Consider the following 22,025-nt stretch of genomic DNA (forward strand, 5'->3'; position numbering starts at 1 on the left):
TGTATGGGCCAAACAAAACAAATCTGAGGGCAAAATCTGGCCTGTAGCCTGCCAGTTTCTGACCTCTGCTCTACAATAATAGGATTGATTTTTAAAAACTGCTTATTAAATCACTCATTAATGTGTAGTCATACCTCAGGCTGGTGTTCAGAGTGACTCAGACTTTTTTCAAGCTAATCGAGCGATGTGAAAATTACACTCGAAGCTTCCCTAAGTTAATTTAAAATGTCCTAATTACAGGTGTGTTGTAAGGTTGTTGCTACAGAAAATTGAAATTTGAAATCCTGCTATTTTTAGAAATCATGAAGAAGTTTCTGGAAATTAGTTGATTGGTATTGCCAGTAATTGTTGAGGAAAGTAGAATGGTAGAATTTCTTATGCAATTTAATTCAGATTATGAATAGAGGGGCCAAGAGGAAGAGAAATAATAAACTCGGCCTATAGCTGGACATTTTGCCTTGTTTCAAGACTTCGTAAAAGGGCTTGGGCACATGCTTCCTATCATCGACATTGAGGTACAGTGTATGTTGCCAATATCATTTATGGGGTCAAGTATAGATGAGTGTGCATGCATGTAAGTATTCAGACATGTGCACACATGTGTGCTTACACAGATATGCACAGTGCCATTGAATACACACTGCCCTTCATAGTGACCCAGAATAAGAACTTTGAGTCAGATTCATTAAATTCACAACCTTTCAGTCTGATTTTGAGGTGTGCCATTAAACTCTCTAAGCTTCTCTTTGCTCTTCTCTCAAGTTAGGACGATAATATTACTCACCTTTTATGGTTTCAAACAATATAATACATATAAAGCCCTAAAACAGTGTTCAGCCCATTGCAACACTCAGTAAATATTAAATAATAGAATTGTATATAAACATGTTTCTGCAGGTAGCTGCATATCTGTTATTTTATATTTATGCTAATGAACTATCATTTAATATAATTAGCAGTGCCAAAAAAACCAATTTGACTTGAAAATCACATTTCCATGTTTTCAGATTAACATAAATATGACTAAGTTAGTTAATCTGATTAATGACCTGAGCTAAATGAGGAATATTTGAAGGAGAAAGGGTATTTCCAAGGTCATTCTGAGTGATATTTATTGGAAAACCAGTTCCGAGGGCATCATTCAATTATGTAGAGTACGTAACAGGAAATTGCGTGCAGAGTACGTGAATGGGATCTCTGCAGTCGATGACGTCAGCGGACAGAATTCAGCTGTGACAAATTCTTGGTGTATCCAAATCGCAAATGAAGAACTCCCATTATTGAATGTGACACCCACTGAGTCATTAGAAAAGCTATAATTCTTAAGTGTCAGTAAGTAGGCATTCAGGATATTTGCTTTCCCAGCCAGAGTCAATAAGGCATCATGTTTGCCCTTGAGAGGAAGAAAGTCATTTGACACAAAAATCAAGCTGAAGAAGATAGGAGTTCCTGTCGTGGATTAGTGGAAACGGATCTGACTAGTATCCAGGACGCAGATTTGATCCCTGGCCTCGCTCAGTGGGTTAAGGATCTGGCATTGCAGTGAGCTGTGGTGTAGGTTGCAGTTGCAGCTTAGATCTGCATTGCTGTGGCCGTCGTGCCGGCCAGTGGCTGTGGCTCCGATTCAGCCCCTAGTCTGGGAACCTCCAAATGCCACAGGTACAGCCCTAAGAAGACCAACAAAAGAATATCTAAGATAGATGACCTGAGTCTTTAGCAAAGTTCTCAGGCGTTTCAGGTTAAGGTTTTGTGGTGATAAAGTTGTCCAGTTCAGAAAACCTTTTCCTGTTGTGTTTCCCATCACTACTGTGGGGGATTCTTCTCAATGAATCTGTTCACGTGCATTATCTGAGATCTCCTTTTCCTGCTACTGGTACCCATCATCATGCATACTCATTTCCTCTCTTTAGTTCAGGCCTTTGCCATCTGCTGCCCGGATAATTGGAACAACATTATAATCGATGTTCCTGCTTCCAGCCTCTGAACTTTTATGTGTGCCATTCTCTCTGCCTGCAGACTTACCTTGAAGAAATGCAGTGATTATCATGCCCCCTCTGTTCTCCAGCACCCTTCATAGCTCCTTATTGTCTATGAGATCAAAAGTCAAATTGCAATGTACTCCTTTTTTCATTTACATCGTATTCCATCCCTGTCAGAATACAGAACTTATCCTGAAGCTTTCTAATTCTTTGACTTACAGTGTTCTGCTTTATTAGCTTAGGATCCACTTGTAATTCATGATGTACTTACATATGGAAAACCAGTACTCCCTCAACTTATGTCATGTGAACACCACTCCCGATGAATAATCTTATGATTAATAACTATCATAATAATTTCTCATTTTGTAGTGCTATATGTCACACTCTTGGCTGAATGCTTCACATGAATTGCCTTTATTTGAGCTTCACAACCCTTCTATGAGGATACATTATTTCTAGTTGTCAAAGAGGAAACTGAACTTTGGAGAGACTAATAATCTATCCAATGACCTGAGTGTCAGTGCCTGGACTTATATGCAGGGGTTTATACCAAGGTCCTCACTGCTCCTGTAGATAGTTATTTTTTGCATCTAGAAGCCTATTTTGTCTCATCATGTTGCCCTTTATAAAATGTGTTCAGGTCAGTCTCCTTAATTAACTATCTGCCTTAAAGACAGAGGCTTACTTTTTTGTTCCTCCATGCCCAGAAAAAAATGTGCTCTCTCTGTATATATTTGGCTGCACTTGTGGCATCTGGAAGTTCCCAGGCCAGGGATCAAACCCCTGCCACAGCAGTAACCAGAGCCACAGCAGTAACCAGAGCCACAGTTAATGCCAGATCCTTAACCCACTGAGCCACTCAAGAACTACTCAATATATTTTAAATAAATTAAGTGGCGCACGTCTCCATTTGGTCCTATAATTTAAAAAACCTATGTGCGATCTCAAAACCTGCTACTTCATTTATTACTCTCTGATTCTCTTTGGGAGATATCCACAGATATTATCAACTCATTTAATAAATGAAGAAACTAAGGTTCAGAGAGTCAAAGTCCTTATCAGAGATACTTACTGACAGTTACAAGTGGGTGGACAAGTATTTGAATACAGACATTTTTGTTTCCTAATATAATGCTTCATCATCAACCCTGAAATTCCTTTTATTAAAATCTCAAGGTTATATGCATTTGAAATAATCTAGATATCAATAAAAATTTCAACTCTCATGAGGATATGTGACAACATTTCAAACTGGAAGGGAGAATAGCTTGGCTGATTGGGTCCATAACTCACAAAATAATCCAAACAAGGGTCACAAGTTTTTAAAAAAATCTCAACGTCATAAGTTATTTTTTCACCTATTATTTGCTTGGGGAAATAGTTCTTATCCTTTAGTATTTGAGACTATTGTACCCTTTCCTCCTGTCTTCCAGGGCTCCTGGTGAGAAATCTACTCTTGAATTTTTTTATCCCTTATAGGTAAAATGACCTTTCTTTCTCTCTGCTTTCAAGATTTTTTTTTTTTTTTTTGCCTTAGGTTGTCAGAAGTTTGATTATGATGTATCGATATGGACTTATTTAGGTTTATCCTATTTGGGGTTTACTCATCTTCTTAAATATGTAGGTTTATGTCTTTTTCCAAATTTGAGAAGTTTGCAGCCATTGGCTTTTGGGCTACATTTTCAACTCTACTGTCTCCATTTTTCCTGAGATTCAGGTGACATGAAATGTAGATCTTCTGTTATAGTCCTGCGTGTTCCTGAGGCTTTGTTCACTTTTCTTCTGTCATTTTTCTTCTCAGTTGTTAAGTTTGGGTAATTTTTCTCTTCTGTCTTCAAGTTAACTGATTCTTTCCTATGTCATCTCCATTCTCCTGTTAGACTCATTCATAGATTTTTTTTTTTAATTTCAGTTTTTGTGTTTTTCATTCCTAACATTTCCATTTGGTTTTTGTTTGATGACACTTTCTGTTCCTTTGAAGAGATTTTCCACTTTTCCATTTCTTTCAAGCATGTTAGTAATTGCGCAGTGAAGTATTTTTTGATGGCTGCTTTAAAATCCTTGTAGGATAATTCCAATGACATGTCGTCACAGTGTTGATGTCTGTTGACCGACTTCTGATATAATTTGAGATATTTTCTGGGTTTTGCCCTAAGTGATTTTTGGTGTATTCTGGGATATTCTGAATATTGTTGTGAAAATATGGATCTTATTTAACTCTTCTATTTTAATGGTCCTTCTCTGACACCATGCCAAGGAAACCTAACGTGATTTGCTTGGTTGGATGATAATTCAGGCTCCCCAGCAGGCTCTGCAGTGACCATTTTAGCTGGGACTGGAGGGGTACCTCATTCTAAGTGTCCTCCACTGACACTCCAGATCTGTGTGTGGGGAGGGGTAGGGGAACTCCTACCTTGTAAATAAAGATGAAACTCTCAACCCCCCAAATGGCCTTCTTCGAACCCACCCTGGTGAGAAATAAGGTAGGTAGGCAAACCTGGCAATCTAGGGTTTTAGTTCTGCTTTTGCTGACAGTGGCAATTTGGGAGGGTCATAGTTTTATTCAAGGTATTTTTCTGAAAGCTTTCCGCATTGGCAGAATGCTCCTTTCCTGGTCCTTTGCCTAGAGAGAGCACCTTCCCTTGGCTTTTTTTGACCTGTACCCATTGATGTTTCCAGGTTGATGTCTTCAGCACCCAGTGTGGAATAGTCGAAGCACAGTATAACCCAGAGAAGCCACCATCACAGTATTCCTTGATTCTCTAGGTTCTTAGCAGCCTTCCTTTTCCCCTCCATCTTGCTTAGTGATTCCAGCAGGAGTAGTTGTGGAATAGTTGGTAGAAACATTTAATTGGATTAAAAGTGTATGTTGAATACAAGACCCTGGAGACAGTAAAATGCTCCCTCCATGGTTTCCAAGGATAAGTGGGGAGAGAGGGATGGGTAGGATAAGCACACAGAAATTTAAGAGCAGGGAAGCTATTCTGCATGCTACTATAATTGTGGATACATGTCATATATACATTTGCCAAAAAAGATAGTGTACACAACACCAAGAGTGAACCCTAATGTGAACTGTAGACTTAGGGTAGTAGTGATGTATCAGTGTAGGCTCATTAGTTGTAACAGACGTACCACCCTGATGCTGGGTGTTGATAGTGGGGGAGGGGCAATTTTTGGGAATCGCTATGCTTTCTGCTCAATTTTTTCTGTGAACTTAAAACTGCTCTAAAAATAGTCTATTTTTCAAAAAGAAGCAAAAAAAAATACAGCATTTTAAAGAAAGTGTATGTTGCTGAGGAATTTGAGAAAGGAACCAACAGACATTTTTCAAGAAGAAGTTTTTCTCTGAACAAGAGCATAAAATGAAATGGTAGTCAGAGGAAGAAGTGAGGTCAAAAGAAACCTTTTTTTTTTTTTTTTCAAGATGGCATCTGTTAAAGCAGGATGTAGCAGAGAGGGAAAAATGGAAAGTGTGTAAGAGGGAGCACAATTTTCAAAACAGAAATCCTTGAGTAAATGAAAGGGGATAAAATCCAGATGCAGGAGAGAGGAGACTAAGTTTGTAGGTTTGGAGAAAGTCTTAGATGAAGAGATAAAGACAGGCAGAAAATCATAAGTAGGATAACACAAGAGAAGAGCCTTGTTGAAGAAATATCTGTCATTTATCCCTTAAGTAATGATCCTCATATCAGCTGGTGTTACATTTCTGTAACCACAGGTGCTATTAACTCGCCCTGGCTTGGGGGTGGGGAAAGAGGAGTCCGATAATAAAGTAGGAAAAGTCTCCTTTTCCAAAGTCAAAATCTAAATCAGGTTCAGATTTGCCATGAAAATAGAGCAATGTCAATGCAGCACAAGTTACTATCCAGGAAATAAGATTTTCTTAGACAATGTAAATCGATATTGACTTACTTATAATGCACTATAAATGACAGAAATCCAATAACCCATGTTTAACTTCTTTTGAAATATCCCTCAGAAAAGAACAGACTTTTCTCTATTTTGCTCATTTAGAGCCATTCACCATACTCAGCATTTGGTAGACCAACAACAATTAGCTTCTTTCTCTTACTTGACATTTTTAAATTTTGTGAAACATGGGACTTCATATTTATTAACCAGCTAAGCTATTAATTTTCTCAAAAGAATTTCCCCTATTTCCTTTTCCTGCTCTACGATTTTGGTCAAGAGAATGAACCCCATTAAATGCAAGAACAATAGACAATATTATTGGTTATTTCAATGGCAGATAAGTTAGTCAGTTTAAGGGAATGAAATGCCGGTTCAGCTGTGAAGTGGTGTGATGTGATGCTGGAAGCTTCGGAACATATTTTATGCTTGACAGTAATAATATTGAATTAATATGTCCCTGCAAGGCTTAGAAAATCTGGTTCAAATTTAGCCCAATTTATCAAGGTTTGGCAGAGTTATAAGAATTAACAAATCATGCTGTGACTTAAAATTAGCATTATGAATATTTAGGAGCTGTTAAAACTGTGGGCTAAATATATAAAATGTCACTGTCATCATATAAAAACACAGTTTCAAACATGAGAGAGGAGGGTTTATTATGCAGTCCAGTATAGTACAAACTACAGCCTTTGATTTTGCTTTTGAGACCAACGCCTTCATAAGTGTTTTCTTTTTAGTAATAAAAAGTCTTCCACATCTGCTACAAAGATGTCAGCCCAGGATATCTTTCTGTCCTCCAATCTGACTGTCCTTTTCATTACTCATACTGCATAGAAAACATACAGTGACACTCCATCCTTTTCGTAGGCAGGAGAGAGCCCTTCCAGAGAGCATTTCTCCTTGTCCTGCTATAGAATCCATGGGGCACCTGAAGGTTTTATGCAGTCGTTTGAACCATAATAGAATAAAAGTGGAAAATTTAATTCTTGGACAAATGTACGCGACATACATTTGCCCCTTGTAAGTCCGTTATCTACACTTTTATATCAGCAAATTGTAAAACTTTTGTTTTCATTTTACTCCTTTGATCTGAAATTTAAAATGAAAAACAATTATCTAAATAAAATCATAAAAATGAGGTCAAAGAAAACTGAATAGAGTGATAGATGAGTGGCTATATCCATAGAGAGATTGTTAAAATATTACTTATGGTAGATAATTGGGATTGAGAACTTTGTGGAAAGCTTATGACATTTTTCATGGAAAAACACTTTTTTTGGTATATATGCAGAAATAAGGACTGGAAAATGGCATTGCTGGTTAATTTCTAGGGCAGTGGTTCTCAATGGGAGTGCTTTTGCTGCTAGGGAGTATATGGCAATGTCTGGTAACTTTTTATTATTAGAGTGTATTTGACATATAACATTATATTAATTTTAGGTATATGACTTAATGATTTAATATATGTGTATGTTGCAAAATGGTCACAGTAACAGCCATCACCATACATAGTTGCAATTTTTTTCTTATGATGAGAACTTTTAGGGTCTACTCTCTTAGAGACTATCAAATATGCAATACTGCATTACTAACTACAGTCATTATGCTGCATATTCTATTCACATGACTTATTTATTTTATAATTGAACATTTGTACCGTTTGACTCCCTTCAGCCATTTCTCCCCCCTCCCCCCCAGCAACCGCCAACTTATTCTGTATTTCTTTTTTTTAATGATTTTTATTTTTTCCATTATAATTGGTTTACAGTGTTCTGTCAATTGTTCTGTATTTCTGTTTTTTCATGGAAAAACACTTTTAAGTGAGACTTGTTCTCATGAAGTACCTTTGTCTCCTCATAAAGATAAAAGTGAGGATATTACTTTTTCACCAAAAAAAAAAAAAAGATTTCTTTATGATTGCTTGGCCATTTCATGTAAAGCCTTTTTAAAAAATATCCCGGTTCAATTTGAATTATCTTGATAATTTAAGTTTTTGCTTCACATTGCACGCATGGTTCAAGCATTAGTTAAATTCTGACATGATGTTTTCCAGCGTATAAAGAACATACCTATGTATATTTCAGACTCTAGAATTTGCAAATGCTATTAATTAATAGTGAATCTTTTGAAATGACTCTTCTTTTGGAAACACAATAAATGACTAATCTTTGGTGAGAAAGAAGATCAGAAGTAAAGAAAATAAAGTAAGATAAAATAAGAACACACTCTTAGAAATGTAATCTTAGGAAAGTTAGAGTGAACTAATACTAAATGCACTAAGAAAGTTAGATAAGGTCTCTGAAATTATCAAATCATGATGATGTATAAACCCAACGTCAATGAGGATACTGTCATGGGTGTGAAAACAACAAGAACAAAAACAAACAACAAAACAGCATTTTTATGATCATTGCAGGTAACAAGCAAAACAGCTCTGCCACATTTTTAATGGAAAATATTTATCTCATATTGTTGGTGGTTGTCCAGAACTGATGCCATAAATCTTTTGACACCCCCCCCCACCAAAAATAAAGCCTTGGGAGAACACGGGGTAAAGTCCTGATAATTTGGAGTAGAGAAGGGGACTCCTCTTCGGATTCCTACTCCTTATATAAGAAAGGAGAGTAAAAATGACAGAATTGATTCTCAGACTCCCCTAATTCCTGGAGTGATGAAGAGGAGGGACAAAGAGGCGGGGACCTTCAGGTCCTGGGGAAGAGCTTTCTCTCCAGTGGCCCTGAACTGAGGTGCCATATCATGAGAGTGGAGAAGAACATCCAATCAGATGACAGAGTGAATCTGATTAAAAACAAACAAACAAAACACCAGAACTTTGCAGTTACTGAGTCTCTTTGACAAATGTGTCTACTTGCCTGAGGTCTCTTCAGTGCTGAAGAGGAGGTCTGAATAAGTCATGGCTGTGTCCTTGTTCTCTAGGCAGAAAGGATGGAGAGGAAGGAGGTGGGGAGGGAACTCAGATCCAACAATTGTACTGTGACCTTGATTAAAGTAGAAAACAGACTGTGCCTTGTTCAGCAAGGAGTGATTATTTATTTACACTGACATGGGTTGTGTGAACACCTTGTCAGACACTCTGGGACTGTCAGAGGTTCCTAATATTGTCCTTCTGGGAGCTTGAGCCCCAAGCAGATTTGCTGTTAATGAATCATCACTTGTGGTCAATAGTCCTTGATTATATCCTTCTAAGATGGGTGTTGTTAAATGAAAGTTTTTGTACCTGTATTTGCCAAAGGTTAGCTTGTGCATTTCTTTAGTTTGTACACAAGACTGAATGGTTATTTGGCAATAATGCTACTTTAGTTTCAAGGGTGTTTGCCATAATTAGAGGACATATCGTAAGCAGAGGAGTTAGATATTTGAACCCACATTAACATAAGATTTGCACAGCAGGTGAAAACAAAGCAGAAAAATTGGAGGACTAGTTAGGGATGCCAGATTTAAGTTGGAGCAAATAGTTTTCAACATGATATGTTTATTTTATAATCTTTAATATCTCTTTCTTTTTTTATGACAAATAAATGGATGAGGAAACTTGTTACCAAATTGTCTAAAGTGCTGTCTAAGATTTTCTTATCAGTGAAAACATGCCATGAACCAGCCAAAATGCTTTCATTTTTTTTACCCTTATACATGGAATCTATTTTGTTTTATGTCCACTGTAAGGCTGCAGATTAGATGCATTCCAGATAAAGAAGGATGTTTGGATGTCTACGAATTATGATACCTGTCCCCCCGCCCCCCCCGTCCCCACCCCACTGTTCTTTCTGCAGATAGGTTAGACATAAATAGATAGAAATGGTTGGTAAGATCCACAAATGTTCCTGGGTCAGAAGCAGTGCAAATTTTCAGGTCTTCTTAAAGTTCAAGTAGGATGGCATCACAGTAGGGACTGGTAAAACATACTTCCACCCTAAATACATGGTATTTGCGTGAATGTAAATCATAGCCTTTAAAAAGTATTCCATTTTTCAATGTTATTTTAAATCCAGTTTCCTTAACTTTTTTTTTTTTTGTCTTTTGTCTTTTGTTGTTGTTGTTGTTGTTGTTGCTATTTCTTGGGCCGCTCCCACGGCATATGGAGGTTCCCAGGCCAGGGGTCGAATCGGAGCTGTAGCCACCGGCCTACGCCAGAGCCACAGCAACGCGGGATCCGAGCCGTGTCTGCAACCTACACCACAGCTCACGGCAACGCCGGATCGTTCACCCACTGAGCAAGGGCAGGGACCGAACCTGCAACCTCATGGTTCCTAGTCGGATTCGTTAACCACTGTGCCACGACGGGAACTCCTCCTTAACTTTTTGATTCAGTTTTGATCATGATACCATAAAGATTAAAAACAAGTACACTCGAAGGTCTGAAATTGCCCTAAGAATATCTTCTTGTCTGACTTAATGTGTTCAGTCATCATGTTTTACCAGTTTGCAGATCGCTTACAGACACACCTGGCCAGTTATACCATCAGATCCCTAACTCCATCTGCCTTGTACTCCCTACAACTGATGTGGAATTTTGCTGGTCAACATACCAGAGAGAGCATTATTATTATTTTTCTTGTGTGAATGCAAAGACTGTGTTGTCAGTGGTTTGCTATCAGAAGTTTGGTCCTTCAGGGTACCCATAGTAACTTAGTGCCAGGCCTGGGGTAGTGTTAGCTGGGAGGGTTTCCTCCTCCTGCAGTAAAAGATTATTGTTGAGCAATTTCTTATTGCATCAGTGGCTAATTCTGTCTAGCACTCCTGTGTTCTTTGTAGCCCTTCCTAATAAATCCTACATTTTAATCCTTTTATAATTGCTATGTCTTTTTTTAAAAGGGACCCCTATTTTTTTTTTTTCCTGTGCTGAGAAGCAAGAATTGTGCCAGTACATTTAAGGACTGTATAGCCCTTCACACAATCTTTACAAAGAGACCACCCCCTAAAAAGACCTTCCTTCTTAAATTCCTTCAAGTAGTTTATGCTCATATTTACATTTTAATCCATGGCTTCCTCTGGAAAAGAAATATGGTTGCACAACTGCGCAGCTTGCAAATTCAGCATTAAATTTCTCTGTGGAAGCCTGCAGATGCACAGAAATTAAATACAGTAGAATTATATAGGAAATGAGTGATCTGTAAATTCCTTTGAAATGCACATAGGCACCCCCTTCCAAACTGGGGTACTTTTAAGTGATATGCTGCATTGATTTTCTTGTGTGTCACATTACATTGGGTTTGTATGTCTCATTATGCAATGTTATCACTTTATGGTGCAGTGGCTTTCGTGGTGACACTGAACATAATGTAATGTGATGTGCCATGGCTGTGAAATGCCATTAAACCATGACACTCTAGAGAGTCCGTGAATTATGCTGTTTTACTACTTGCGCTTTCCAGAGGCAGAGAAAACTGCAGGAGGCACTTGCCATGTGGGGATATCTGCATTTGCTTATCTACTTCATTTGAGTTGTGTCAAGTTATATGTTGGTAGAATTACTAGTACTGCTAATACTATAATCATTTGAAGTCTATAATAGGAAACTCACTTGCCCCTAAAATTAGTTGTTGTTACACTTTTTCATTGTTATCATTATGGAGCAATAATAAAGTATCTGTGTCATCTGACCCCATATTTTCCTCATGTTTGCAAAGAAGGAAGAAAATGGCTCTTTTTAAACCTGGAGGATTGATTGGTCAAATGTTCTTGGGACAATTCAGAGGTTTGTGACTGGACAATTCAGAGGTTTGTGACTGTTCTTGATACTAGGTTTTGCTTTTAACTGTTTTTCGCTTTATCATGAATCTTCTGGCCCACAGAGACCTTTCAAAGCAGTACACCCTTGGGATTTCTTTTCCTTTGATGCTGTGCTGCAATAATTTGTTGCAGAAAGAACTTTCCTGCAGTGATCTCATGAGTTGGAAGAAGACATGCAACCTTTTCGGCTCATTCACAGCCTTGGCATCTTTAATGAAAAAGAAATATTCCTTTAAAATCATTTTTTCCTGAGAGCCAATCAAGATGGGATCTTATATGAAAAGTCTGGTGGCTACCATTTGCATCAAAATAAATGATGGCTGTGATTTTTCAGAGACTGGGTAACTTAAACCCAGTAACAACAATACTTGAAATTACACTCCCATTTATAAGGCATTACTTTTTATGTTTTTTTAAATGTGATCTTATTTAATTCTCACCATAAACATATGCATTATTATTGTATTTTATGGATAAGGAAGTTATTATTAATCCAGTTTTACTCATTCCACTGTGGTTCTTTTCAGACCCAGTCCTTATTGTTGCTCTTACATCTTGTCAAAAATTGTTATGGAGGTATTTCTGCCTAATTGTTTACTTGTGTATGCATTTTCCTTGCAATATCCAAAAAGTATTCACCGTAACATCAAAAATACCAGCCTGATGCATTTGTATAAAACAGGGTAATTAATGCAAATGCTGCTGCGAGTTGTATTATCATCAGCCGCAGTAGGATGGAGGACCCTGAGAGCTGTGTGTTTTTTAGATGAGTAACATTACCGGTCCTCATGTGAAATCCTCTTTGGATTTAAAGGTGATGGAGAAAACATGTGGAGAACACAGCCAGGTTCAGAGGAAAGATCTGCCCCCTGTGTGTCCTTCGCTCCTCATCAGAAAAGCCTTATCTTTCATTTTGCTTCCAATTTTCTTTTACGTATCTCCTATTTTTCTCACATGCAGAAATCTAATGCTTATCCTGTTAGAAGGTTAAATGCCTTACTTTTATACTTACATATAATTCTGTAAATGATATATTTCCTGAATTAGTTAAAATACCCCTTCCATGCCTTTGATGAAAAAAAGTAGGGTATCATATACTCAAGTCCTGCTGTAAACTTTGACCTTGACTTCAACATTATTCAACGGCAAGAGGATGCTTCTTAAGCCCATTTAACTTGATACTATGTTTTGTCAATGAATGAATGCATCTTCATTTTTTATGTTGAAGTTCATGTGCTTATAGTATTTACTATGACATTAATAACTTTGAAATACCCATATAAAGCATCCAGATTTCCAGCATGATGATATGTTGTAGGAGTATTCCCAATTAAAAAGTTCTTGCTTAGTAGATTGGCTTAATTGGTTCTCATTTATCTCCATGGGGTATAGAATTCTTGCATGAAAATATAGATGTATATCCAGTTGCAATTTTTTTTAGTAAAATCTTTATAAACTATTTTCATTAGCTGTGATTAGTTTTTTCTTCCTATAAATCAATATGTGTATATGTGTATAGTGTGTGTGTTAAATTAGACAGTGTAATTATAATATAGAACTATCTTGTCCAACTAGTATAGATCCATGACTCATGGACCTCTATGTCCTAGCTTTATTTGTAATTCTTTATACCTTAAATATCCAAGCCATTATTTCCACTTTAGGGATACACTTTGTATTTTTGGCCAATCCTTCTATTAGCTTTCGATTGCTGCATACTGAATTACCCCAAAATCAAGGGTTAGCATAGCACACATTTATTATTTCATAGTGTATATGAGTCAGGATCCAGACTTTGGCTGAGTTCTCTGCTCAGGGTATACCCACACTGAAACTAGGCTGTGTCCTCATGTGGAGGGCTGACTAGGAAGAATCCACTTCCAAGATCATTCAGGTCATTGACAGAATGTATTCCCTTTTGACTGTAAGACTGAAGGTCTTAGTTTCTAACTAGTTGTTTGTTTTGAGACCACCCTTAGGTCCTACCATGTGGTTTTTTCTATACACAGGTCTCAACATGGCTGTTTGCTTCCTCAAGGCCAGCACAAGCATCTTGTCCTCTCCAGGCTGTTAGAATGGGGCCCTATATAATGGGACATAACCATGGGAGTGACATATTCTGTTGGCTAGAAATACGTCATAGTTTCCACCTCCACTCAGGTGGAAGTAATTGCAGAAGATGTGAACATCATGTCAGAATTTAACTAATGCTTGAACCATGCGTGCAATGTGAAGCAAAAACTTAAATTATCAAGATAATTCAAATTGAACCGGGATTTTTTTAAAAAGGCTTTACATGAAATGGCCAAGCAATCATAAAGAAATCTTTTTTTTTTTTTTGGTGAAAAAGTAATATCCTCACTTTTATCTTTATGAGGAGACAAAGGTACTTCATGAGAACAAGTCTCACTTAAAAGTGTTTTTTTTTTTTTTTAAGTTCATCTTCGGCTTTGTACAAGGCAGGACACTTCCCCCATTGCATCAAGGAAATCTATTAGTTTAAAATCCACCAATGATCTATTTTATCCACATGTTATATTCCATCTGGCAGACAGGTTGTTTTTAGGCCCCTACTCCTTATTGCAACATCAAGGGTACTTTGTGAGAGGACTCTCATCAGCTGGAAATTTTGAGTCTTGAGAATAATAATGATTTTTTTCTTGTCTACTCTTTCTTATTGATTCTTCACACTGAAGCATTATCAATGTCCCTTAAACTTTCCCAATTTTAATTGTATAGGATTTGAGTGGCTTGTATTACCCCACGTAAAATAGAGATAATGACAATAATAATAGTGATTGCTGTCATTTGCTCTGTGTGAATATTGGCATTTACTCTTTATAGCATTGCTGAAATGGAAGCACCACAAAAGTCCATTTGCAGGGATGAGAAACCTAGGAGTAGAGAGTTTTGTACATAAGCCCAAAGTAAAAAGCTTATAATTAGCAAAATAAATATTTTAACTGAGGTCTGGCTAAAACCAAAGCACTCACTCACTAGAGGTGTTTTAATGTGATAAAATACTATATGGATGTTCCTAAGAAGTAAATTATCTTTTTTTTTTCAGTTAAAGAAACTTTTCTGACATATCCCAAACCTAGTTGTTGTTGGTGTTTGGTTGGTTGGTTTTGGTTTGGAAGCAAAATAAATACATGAAATTCTAAAATTCTAAAACTGGCCATAACAGAATTGCTCAATCTTGGACTTTTGACATTTTGTTTTAGAAAACACTTTGTTTTGAGGGTCTGTTTTGTGCATTGTAAGATGTTTAACGGTATCCCTGGTCTCAGTCGTGATGAGCAAAAAATATTTCCAGAAACATTGCCAAATATCTGGGGGATGGGAAATGGAAGGTGTCAGAATCACCCTGGGTGGAGAACCATTGTTGTACAAAAGCTCCTGATTGTAGATCTGCGACCTTTTCCCTAGGATATTTTAAAGATTGTATTTCTCTAAATATGACATTATATCTGCCATTTCCCCGTTCATTTACACGTTTTCAAAACCACTGCTTTGGAAACTCCCTGTGCTAGCTTATCATTTAATCAGTCTCAAGAACCATTTTTGTCTTAGCAAAGAAATTGGGTACTCTCCCATGCTTGCTTTGCAAAGCACACTTTAGTCCCAGTTTTGTTTTTTGCTTAATAATATCCTCTCTTTCTGTTGACATTTTTGTTGAACTTGATTTGCTGTTTGACTAATGGACAAGGTTGATATTATCTAGGCCAAAGTGAGGAAGTTGGTCTCTCTGAGAATAAGCAAATTTATAATTTAGAAAAATGAGGGTAGTTTCTTTACCTTTTTTACCCTCTTGGGGAAATAAAAACTTGTATTAATTCTGAAAAAGGTTGTATATAAATTGCATTTTCATCGTCATAGAAAAATGAAAAATGATAAGAAAATAATAATGAAAACCAGAATGATTTGGAATAAGTTGCGGTAAATATGTCAATATTTACTTAATTATAGTGATAGCAAAAGTATTGGTTTATTTTGTGGGTAAGTAGTTAGGAGAATTAAGTCTATGGTATCTGGAAACCTGGGTGGAATTTTGTCTCAGAGGATCCCATTTATCTATTATATTTTGATAAAGTTGATAAAATTAAGGTTATAAATGAAATTACAGTTTAAGGACATTTTAATATTGTCAGCTTATTTTTAATGCAGACGGACCTCTTCTCAATTTGTTTTTATTTTATTTTATTTTTTTATTGTTATTTCACCAATACATTTTTTTTTCCTACTGTGCAGCACGGTGACCCAGTTACACATACATGTATACATTCTATTTTCTCACATTGTCATGCTCCACCATAAGTGACTAGACATAGTTCTCAGCGCTACACAGCAGGATCTCATTGCTAATCCATTCCAGAAGCAATAGTTTGCATCTATTAACCCCAAGTTCTCAATCCACCCCACTCCCTCCCCCTCCCCCTTGGCACCACAAGTCTCTTTTCCAAGTCCATGATTTTCTTCTCTGTGGAAAGGTTCATTTGTGCCATATATTACATTCCAAATATAAGTGATATCATATGCTATTTGTCTTTCTCTTTCTGACTTATTTCACTCAGTATGAGAGTCTCTAGTTCCATCCATGTTGCTGCCAATGGCATTATGTCATTCTTTTTTATGGCTGAGTAGTATTCCACTGTGTATATATACAACATCTTCCAAATCCGATCATCTGTCAATAGACATTTGGGTTGTTTCCATGTCTTGGCTATTGTGAATAGTGCTGCAATGAACATGTGGGTGCATGGGTCTTTTTTAAGGAAAGTGTTGTCTGAATATATGCCCAAGAGTGGGATTGCTGGGTCATATGGTAGTTCCATGTATAGTTTTCTAAGGTACCTCCATACTGTTCTCCATAGTGGTTGTACCAGCTTACATTCCCACCAGCAGTGCAGGAGGGTTCCTTTGTTTCCACACCCCTTCAGCATTTGTTATTTGTGGACTTATCAATGATGGCCATTCTGACTGGTGTGAGGTGGTATCTCGCGGTAGTTTTGATTTGCATTTCTCTAATAATCAGGGATGGTGAGCATTTTTTTCATGTGCTTATTGGCCACCTGTATCTCTTCCCTGGAAAAATGTCTATTCGGGTCTTTTGCCCATTTTTCAATGGGTTGTTGGCTCTTTTGCCGTTGAGTTGTATAAGTTGCTTGTGTATTCTAGAGATTAAGCCCTTGTCAGTTGCATCATTTGAAACTATTTTCTCCCATTCTGTAGGTTGTCTTTTTGTTTTCTTTTTGGTTTCCTTTGCTGTGCAAAAGCTTGTCAGTTTGGTGAGGTCCCATTGGTTTATTTTTGCTTTTATTTCTGTTGCTTTGGGAGACTGACCTGAGAAAAGATTTGTAAGGTTGATGTCAGAGAATGTTTTGCCTATGTTTCCTTTGCTTTTCTTCAGTGAGTGTAGATTTTATATACACGTGCACAGACAGTTCGAGAGTGAATTGAGTGCTGTGTTTCTCCCTCTTTTACTATTTGTGCTTGCCAGTTAGGTTTTAAATTAAATTCTAGCCAATATCATTATCTCACTTTCCAACACTTGTAAGATTGCACTGAATAGGAATGAAAAGCTTTTGTTTAAGCCTCACATTTGTCACTTACTGATTGTAGCACCCCAGGAAGTAATTCAGCAGTCTTGATCTTAGTACTCTTTTCTCTACAGTGGGAGTAAAACCTCACAGTTTTGTTAAAAGTATTATAATAAATGAGAGTAATGGGTTAAAAAGAGAGAGATTGCGCTTAGATTTGTCATTGCGTTTGCAAAGTTAGATCCTGTTGCTATGTAGCTCTAGGTCTTATATTTAATCCGAAAACCTTGGTTCTCAGAAAGCATTGTTTCTCATTTCTTTGTACCATATCAGTCTGTCTTGCCTCTTTCTTATATCCCTCTCTAGCATAACCATGACCTGCTGGAACAGGGTTAGAAATTGAACTCCGTGCTATTTCTGCCCATCAGAGTGGTCTCCATTATTCTACAGTGAAGACAGTAACCTCCCAATCTCAGTGTCTTAAAGCGAGAAAGGTTTTGTTCCTGCTCTTGCTGTGTGTCTAGGGAAGGTTGTGGGGGACTCTCTTGGGCATCACTGCCACTGTGGAACCTGTGCTGAGGGAACAGCCGCTACCTGGAACATTGTCTCTGTGGCAGAGGGAGAGACCAGTGAGAGGTACCTTGGTGCCTTAACTACTCTGCTAAAAGTGTTTCTTACTTTTCTACTCATTTCCACTTCTTACATTTCACTGGCCAAAGAAGTTAACTAACTGCTCCTTACATCTAGAGCACAGAGAAGATTATTTCATTGCCCTGATGGAAAGTGAGAAATATTTGTGAGCAACTTCAGTGCAATATTGATGATCATCATTTACCCTTTAGTTCACGAAATACTAAGTTCACTCTCCTTCTTAGGTGCAGATTATACCAACCTCTCTCCTAAGCAGAGATGGCCAAAAGCTCGGATCCAGTCACTAGTCCAACTCAAAGCCCAAGAGCTTAACATCATGCTCAGCTCTTGGGAGTGTTCTCTGAGACTTGAGACTTGTGAACTAAGGAAACACAGATTTGCTCTCCTCTCCCTTCGTTCCCCCAGTATACATGCAGGGATGAATGTAAGGCAACCACTGTGCGTGTCCTCATTCAGGAAGTGGAAGAGCAGGCAGCAGTTGTTAGCCAGTAGTCTTTAGCCATAGCAACATAGGCGCTCACGAAATTGAACTGTTTGGTTCCTCTACCCCAAGGATGGGGAACAGTCATTGATTGAACTCTGGTTGCTCTTTGTGGGTGCCTCCCTGTCCATTGTTTCTCAAGGCTCCTCCTTTTCCGTTATCCTGCTTGGCCACATCTGAGTTGGAGGATACACTCTCCTTGGAGATATACCACTTTCTCAGCCTGCTTCCTGCTTGTAGACTCCTGGGGGCCAAGGGTCATTTTATGTCTCAAGTGGGTCACTTGAAAGTTGCAGTTTTGACATAAAAACACTCTCAGAACTAAGTTCGCCTCTATTGATTGGATCCCAGTGTGGTTCTGTGTATCCGTGTTCATTGTCATTGTTTCTTTCTGGACACAATTCCTACATTGGCTCTCTCTGTAGCTTTTTTTTTTTTTTTTATCCCTATGCCTCTCTATCTTTCTACTTAATTATGGGTCGCTTGGATAGAGAGAAATGGAGATAGAGAAAGACAGAAAGAGAAAGAGAGGGGGAGAAAAATTTTTGTCTGAGACATTTTATCCAATTGAGATGGGTTACTGGGTCTTTATCTTTTACTCAACATCTTTTTGTGCAGCTTTTGTGCACCTACCCTGGATATCATTTCAATGGTAGCAAATTGGAACCAAAGCTGAATCTGGCTGACTGAGCAGAAATGGTATCTATTCAAAGAACATTGAGTAGCTCACAGAGTTTTTGACATCAAAGAACCAAGCTTTAAACAAACTTTCCAGGAATAACACTGAGTTCACTTGATGAGACATCACTGATGCTGCTACAATCCCTGGAGCAGTGTGGGAAGGTTTCATATCTGTCACTGCCTGATTGAAGGTGGGTCTGTGCCAGGAACTTCCAGTTGCTGCTGCCCTCATAATCTGATGCCCCAGCCACCACTGCCCTTGGAACAAAACTAATTTTGGATGGACCTACCTCCTAAATTTCCTCACTTTTGAATTCAAGTTCTCGAGATATTCTTCTGGATTTTACCTTAGGAGATCAAAATCTAAATAAATTTCTTATCAATCTAGAAATTAATCCGATATAGCAAAGGTGTTCCAATAATACTGGGTAGGGAAAATAAAAACTATCCATCATCTCATCCTATTTTCAGCCATTAATCTACAAGTTTAGTGAATCTCTCCTAACCATGAAAAAGTCTCCAAAATGCTGCATATACATGCTGGAATTTCACAAGAATTCACTTATTAACTAGATTTTACATCTGAAAATTTCAAAGCAGGGTCATTCCTCAAGGGCAGCCATACCTGAGTGAGTATCACCTTACCAAAACTGGCATTCATATGCAGAAAACTACCTTTCACGTCCACTGTCTCATTCATCTTTACTCCGGTTCTTTGATGTGAGTATTATTATTACTTTCACTTAACAGAATAGGAAAAAAAAGGATAGTGGCTTTGTCAGTTGGCTTAGAGTTTGTTTCTGAAGAGCTGTGAATTGAAACCAAGCTTTGGGTTCTAAAATTCATGGTCAACAGGCAACATTTCAATGATGCATGGATACCAGAAAACTAATAGGCTCAGAGGGAATGGATAGAAAGAGACAGCATTTTAATATGTGTGTTGGGTAAGAGGAAGCATATGGATTAACAAGATAGGGAGATAAGGTATGTGAATCCTCTGTTACGATGGAGTATTGAGAAACTCAAATGACCTACATCATAGGGTAAGTTCACAGAAGGAAATAAATATGGGGGTGGGAAAGGAGATAAGATGAATTAATACTGTATACCTCTTAATTAATGGAAGACTTCTGACTACTTCTTATAGAATTTCATGTTTTGCTGAAATTTGATGCCACGCAAATATTACACTTGATCAACTTCCCAAAGGGGATCCTGGCTATTTTCTTGAAGTTCAGTCTATCTCCCCTAAAATGTTAATGGATTGTCTAAATATTAGCACTCTCATAGCAGCATTTCTGGGCAGTTTAAAGATCCATTCAAGTTCATGATACAGTTGAAAACATGGCTTTAAAACCTCTTACTTCATGTTGACACATTTTGCCCAGTGGCATTCTTATTTTGTTCTTGTTTCATAGCTCTGCTCACCAACTATTATTGCACTGTGACACTCCCCAAACAGATATTTTGTTTTTGTAACAGCTGTATAATGTTTCTTTAAAAAAATGAAGTGAAAGGCAATGAACGTAGTCATTTTCGGTGTTAATTCATCTCTCATATACAGTGCACTGCACAGAAGTTCAGCCGTTTGAATTGACTTTCTGGTTTAGAAAATTGAGGACATTTGCAGCTGGCCTACCTCTGACTGCCATCTTCTTTTCTCCTGACATTGAAACATCCATGGATTCTGACCTTCCTCTTTCAGGTTCTGCAGTACATATTGAAATGTCTACAGTGCCTTTCCTTACCAAAAAAAGTGCAAGGGTAGCAGCAAATAACTCTCAAAATCTCTCTCCAGTCGTAGCTCATAAGAGAGCCTACAGCCTTTGAGAGCATTCACTTCGCCATCAGTTGGGAGAGATTATGGTGATTACTTATCCTTTTAATAACGCAGGAATCTCCTTGTCTTTAGAAAATGAATCAGGTTTCTGCCCTTTTTCAAACCCACCCTATGTCTAAACAAAGATGTTATGGTATGATAGTTCCAATTTATGTGTCATATTGTTTTCCTTAAATTAGATTCATCTAGACTTTGGGATCAGATGGATTAAATAAATTACGATTTAAATGGCAAATTTAATTTGGTCCTAAAAAGATTTCTTATCTGAAAGGGAAGCTCATTATGTTTATTATGTTGACCTTTTCACTATAAGCGTGTTAGTTTATTTTTTGTTGATTCTTTAACAGTAATTTCAGATTCAGAGTGTCTTGACACTTTCGAGGAATTTTGAAGTGCATGATTACAGTTGTGTGTGTGTATGTGTTTGTTATTTCCATGATGAAATTGTATGTTATTTTATAATCATACAGCTTTTGCTGCTTTAACTTTCCTGAACTCCCTAGTCCTATTATTGCACCTACCCAGTGTCTGTGCTTCCTTTGGTTATCTTATTTACCAGGATGATGCATGGTCCTTTTTATGCAGATGATATCCTGATTTATCTCTTTCAGTGAACTTTTCTGCAGCAATTTCAAAGCTGTCAGCCTGGAAGCATAAGATTAAAGACTAAAAGGCCGAGCATTTCCACAGCAAAGCACATACAAACACAAATGCCAGCTAGAAATCTTCCTCTGATTTAATGATCTTTTGGTAGTGACTCCTTTTTATGGGAACAGACTCTTCTGTAGGAGAAGTACAAAACCAAGGTCATGGAGGAATGGACTCTGGAGGTATTCTAGGGATGGACATTATTCACCGGTTGCTTAAATGTTTCATTTAACTTCTAAGGAACATTGACCAACCATGACCATTGTTCTCCAGGACTGATTTATAAGTAGAGGAATAGCCTGAGAGCATCACACTACTAAATTAAATATCAGGAAATGACTGGGAAAAATGTTAAGAGAGAGAAGAAAAACCAGAATATTCTGCAGCCAGAAGCACCTCCTTTACCATCTTCTAAATGGTGGCGTTAGTAGGGCCTGATTTTTGACTTTTTAAAAATTATCATTCTACTCCTTCCCTCAGGTCAAATGCATCCTTGTTGCTTTAAATATCAGTATTTTCTAATGCCTATATTTATA

This window comes from Phacochoerus africanus, chromosome 13 (genome assembly GCF_016906955.1).
Source record: "Phacochoerus africanus isolate WHEZ1 chromosome 13, ROS_Pafr_v1, whole genome shotgun sequence".
Classification (NCBI taxonomy): Eukaryota; Metazoa; Chordata; class Mammalia; order Artiodactyla; family Suidae; genus Phacochoerus; species Phacochoerus africanus.